The sequence below is a fragment of the Mirounga leonina genome, unplaced genomic scaffold, assembly GCF_011800145.1.
Source record: "Mirounga leonina isolate KUSES-001 unplaced genomic scaffold, KU_Mleo_1.0 Mir_173, whole genome shotgun sequence".
Lineage (NCBI taxonomy): Eukaryota > Metazoa > Chordata > Mammalia > Carnivora > Phocidae > Mirounga > Mirounga leonina.
Window position 1 is genome coordinate 58,035,300 of NW_023270447.1, and position 5,384 is coordinate 58,040,683.

The window sequence follows — 5,384 nt, forward strand, 5'->3', positions numbered from 1 at the left end:
CGGGGGAGAGGAAGATGGGAGTACCAGACTGGCAGAGAGAAGTCGGGCAAATGGTCCCAGGTGGACGTGATGGCGGGGGTAGTTGCAGGAGATAAAAAGAAATCACAGGCCAGGGGACAGGGGCCGGGGTGAAAATCCGAGGCGGAGGGAGGGCGAGGCGCCGAGTCCGAAGGGGTTTTTCCCAGGTCTGGAGCCCGGAAGCCAGGCCCGGACTGGGGGAGGTCGAGCAGGGGTCCAGGCCGGACAAGTAAAAGACCCGGGCTTGGGAAGGGAATACCAGGAAGAGCTGGAAAGAACAGCAAAAGTGAATCCGGACCGTAGCACTCCCGCTTCAACCTTCCTCTTCCCAAAACGCGCGTTAACAGCCGCCAGGAGTCCCCGGACCCGCCAGGCCCAGTGAATCGAACCTCCCGCGGTGCTGCCGCCGCACCACCTATTGGCTGCGTTCGATGCGTTCGGCGCTCGCGACCCCAGGAAGGGGGCGGGCCTTGTGCTGCAGTCACCGCGGGGCGCGGGCGCTGGAGCTGAGGCTAAACGGACCTGCTAGGAGGTGGGACTTAGGGGGATGGGCGGGGCCAACAGTGACAGGAGCGGTTGGGCGACGTGGGCGGAGCAGGCTACTGAAGTGACGTTTGCATCAGACTGGGGTGTGGAGGAGTAGTCGCCAGTCTGCGTGTCAAGAAGGACGGCACGCTTCTGCACTTCCCCTGTGCTGGGCCTGGAGCTGTGATGCAGGTTCGGAGTCAGATCTCGCCCACCCGGAGGGTGGCAGGAGTCTTTGGCGCTGAGTGCCTACCTCCAGCACTGCTCCGGCAGTGATACCACCCTTGGGGATGTGATTCTTTGATCAGGGGTTTCTTGAAGGAAGCTGCCTTTCTTATCTAGGCAAAATCATGTTGGTGGAAGTGTGATTCTTGGCATCGAGACTTAACGACTCTATCTCTCAAAACTTCAGTTTCTTCACATCAAAAATATACTTTCTAGGGACGCCTGGGTGGTGCAGTTAAGCGTCTGACTCTTGGCTTCAGTTCCGGTGGTGATCTCAGCCTCCTGAGTTCGAGCCCAGCCTCTGAGCTACAGCATGGGGTTGGCTTAAGACTCTCTCTCTCCCTCTGCCCCTTACCACCTCCCTCTCTCTCTCTCTAAAATAAATAGGGGCGCCTGGGTGGCTCAGTTGGTTAAGTGTCTGCCTTCAGCTCAGGTCATGATGCCTGAGTCCTGGGCTCAAGCCCCACATTGGGCTCACTGCTCAGCTGGGAATCTGCTTCTCCCTCTCCCTCTGCCCCACCCCCCTCACTCCCGCGCTTGTGCTCTCTCTCACTCTCTCAAATAAATGAATATTTAAAAACAAATCTTAAAAAAAAAATAAAATGTGCATTCTATTAGTACTTTCCCCACAAGGTTATTCTGAGAATTAAATAAATCAGCGTTTAAAATACTCAACATAGGGGCGCCTGGCTGGCTCATTTGGTGGAGCAAGCTGCTCTTGACCTCAGGATTCAGTTCACCCCCAAGTTGGGCGTGGAGCCTACTTAAAAAAATAAATAAAATCTTTAAAAATAAATAAATAGGGGCGCCTGGGTGGCTCATTTGGTTAAGCCTCTGCCTTCAGCTCAGGTCATGATCCCAGGGTCCTAGGATCAAGCCCTGCATGGGGCTCCCTGTTCAAGGGGGAGCCTGCTTCTCCCTCTCCCACTCCCCCTGCTTGTGCTCACGCTCTCTCTCTCTGTCAAATAAATAAAATCTTAAAAAAATAATAAAAAATAAATAAAGTCCTCAACACCGTGCCAGGGACAACCTAGGTGCTCACTAATAATAATAATGGTATACATAACATTTACTACCAAGCACTTCCAAGCTTCTGAGATATAATAATTCATTTAGTACTCACAACTATGAGGTAGGTTTATTATTGTCCCCATTTTATAGATGAAGAAAGAGGCTACGAGAAACCAGTAACTTGTCTAGAGTCACATACCTAGTGTGTGGCTCCAGAGTCATTGTCCTTAGCCACCTTGCTAAGGAGGGTCAGAGCCGGGTTTTGTGGGGCCTGAACCTTTTGTTAAGTACTTGTTGAGACCCTCTAAAATTAGGTACACATATTAATATTTGCTTAGAATGAGGAAAAGAGTACCCAATTATGGAATCTTGGAAATTTAGGTCCCTTTCCTCTGAAACTTCTCTAGGCAGTTGATTAGAAATGCTTCCTGTTACAATCTGGCTTCTCCCCAATTAGAACACTGATTACAAATCTCTACTAACTTCCAGCACTCGCAGGGTCTATGCAGATGGGCCCTGAAGCTTACCCTTAGCTTCATGGTAAATCTGCCTCTGATGATAACTATTATTATTTGGGTGGTGGAGGGCAATAATGTTTTACTTACTGATCTTTTTAAAGATTTTACTTATTTATTTTTGAGAGAGATAAGTGGGGGAGGGGCAGAGGGAGAGAATCCCAAGCTGACTCCCTGCCCAGTGCTGAGCCTGATGCTGGCTCCATCTCACAACCCTGAGATCATGACCTGAGTCAAAACCAAGAGTTGGACACTCAAATGACTGAGCCACCCAGGAGCCCCACTTACTGATCTTTTTAATTAAATGTTTTATTTTGAGATAATTGCAGATTTGCAGGCAGTTGCAAGAAATAATACAGAGAGATCCTATGTACCCTTTCCCCACCCCTAATGGTATCTTGTAAAACCATCATACAACATCATGACCAAGATATTACCAATAATACAGTCATGATACAGAACATTTCCATCACCGCCCAACGATCCCTCATGTTGACCTTTTATAGCCACATCCACTTCTGTCCCACCTCTACCCCTTCCTTAATCCCTGGCAACCAATAATCTGTTCTCCATTTCTATAGTTCTGTCATTTCAAGAATGTTATATAAATGGAATTACATAGTATGCAACTTTTTTAAATTGGCTTTTTCAGTCAGCATAATCCTCCAGAGATTCATCTGTATTGTTGCATTATGTGTAACAATTTGTTCCTTATTATTGCTGAGTAGTTTTCTATGGTATGGATGTACCTCAGTTTATTTAATTACATCTGGGTTGTTTCCAGTGTTGGCTATTATGAACTGCTGTAAGCATTTGTGTGTAGATTTTTGTGTGATAAGTCTTCATTCTGCGGGATACATGCTCCGGAGTGCAATTGCTAGGTTGTAGAGTAGTTGCATGTTTAGTTTTTTAAAAAACTGACAGGGGCACCTTGGTGGCTCAGTCCATTAAGTGTCTGACTCTTGGTTTCAGCTCAGGTTCTGACCTCATGAGAGATCATGAGATCGAGGGCCCGCCCCCCGCCCCGTTGGGCTCTGCAGGCATCTGCTTAGATATTCTCTCCCTCTGCCTGTTCCCTCTCTCTCTCAAATAAATAAATAAATCTTTAAAATAAATATATAAAAAGAAAAAACTGACGAAATGTCTTCCAGTGTGGCTGTACCATTTTACATTTCCACCAGCTATGTTTGAGTGATCCAGTTTTTCCAAGTCCTCACAAATTTGATGTTGTCACTATTTTTTACTATAGCTATTCTGATAGGTGTGAAGTAACATCTCATTGTGATTTTAATTTGCATTTCCCTAATTGCTTGTGACATTGAACATCTTTACAAGGCTTATTTGACATCTGTATATCCTCCTCAGTGAAATGTCTCATATCTTTTGCCCATTTTCTAATTGAATTGTTTTTTACTGTGGAGTTTTTAGCATGTTTTATATATTCTAGCCCTTTGTCAGATATATGGTTTGTAAATATTTTCTCCCATTCTGTAGCTTGTTTTTTTTAATCCTCTTAACAGAGTCTTTTACAGAACAAGCATTTTCCCAAAAGATTTATTTATTTATTTATTTGAGAGAGAGTGTGTGCGCACATGCGTGAGAGAGAGAGAGCAGGGGGAGGGGTAGAGGGAGAAAGAAAATCTCAAGCAGACTCCCTGCTGACCATTGGAGCCTGACAGGGGGCTGGATCCCACACCCCCAAGATCATGACCCCAGCTGAAACCAAGAGTCAGACACAACTGACTGAGCTCTCCAGGTGCCCCAGAACAAGCATTTTTAATTTTGACAAAGTACAATTTATCAAATTTTCCTTTTTATGGATCATGACTTTGGTGTTAAGAATATTTTGTCTAGGGGCGCCTGGGTGGCTCAGTCGTTAGGTGTCAGCCTTCGGCTCAGGTCATGATCCCAGGGTTCTGGGATCAAGTCCCACATCAGGCTCCTTGCTCGGCAGGGAGCCTGCTTCTCCCTCTCCCACTCCCCCTGCTTGTGCTCTCTCTCTGACAAATAAATAAATAAAATTTAAAAAGAAGAAGAAGGGGCGCCTGGGTGGCTCAGTTGGTTAGGCGACTGCCTTCGGCTCAGGTCATGATCCTGGAGTCCCGGGATCGAGTCCCGCATCGGGCTCCCTGCTCGGCAGGGAGTCTGCTTCTCCCTCTGACCCTCCTCCCTCTCATGCTCTCTGTCTCTCATTCTCTCTGTCTCAAATAAATAAATAAAATCTTAAAAAAAAAAAAAGAAGAAGAAGATGACAATTTAGGTAATACAAACTTTAATACTTCATGAAGTGGTCAGTCTCCATTTGGAGAACAGCTAAATGGGCAGAAGGCAGGAAGCTTTTATAGGATCAAGAATAAAGAACAAGGAAGAGAATAATAGAAAATATCTGATTGGCTGGGACAACATAGTGAACCTTTTCTGGGGTGAGAAGGAACAGGAAATGAATATAGAGCCCAGGGTTGGCTTGGTGTTTGGAGACTGGCTGAGTGGATATACTTTGTTTCTGGTCAAGCAGAGCATTTTTAAGGACCTGAAAGTTATCTAAGTTTCTGTTTGCTGACATGACACAGAATTGGCTCCAACTTGGGCCTAGAAATTCACTTCAACAAATATTTGTTGAAAAGCCTGTCTTTCCTCCATTGAGTTGTTTTTGCACCTTTGCCAAAAATCAATTGTGCATGTTCATGTGGGTATATTTCTGGATCTTTATTTCATTTCATTGATCTATGTGTCTAACCCTCCACCAATACTACAGTTTTGATTACTGTAGGTATGTAAATCTTGAAATTGAGTAGACGGAGTCCTCCCATTTTATTTTATTTTTCAAAGTTGTGTTAGCTCTTCTAGTTCCTTTGTCTTTCCATATAAATTTGAAAATAGTCTTGTCAATGTTTACAAAAAAATCTTGCTATGATTTTGATAGGAATTTCATTAAATCCATATACCAGTTTGGAGAGAATTAACATCTTTACCAGATTGAATCTACCAATCCCTGAACAAAGTATATCTCTCCATTTTTTTTTAAGTTACCCTTGGATTTTTTTTAAAGATTATTTATTTATTTATTTATTTATTTATTTATTTATTTAT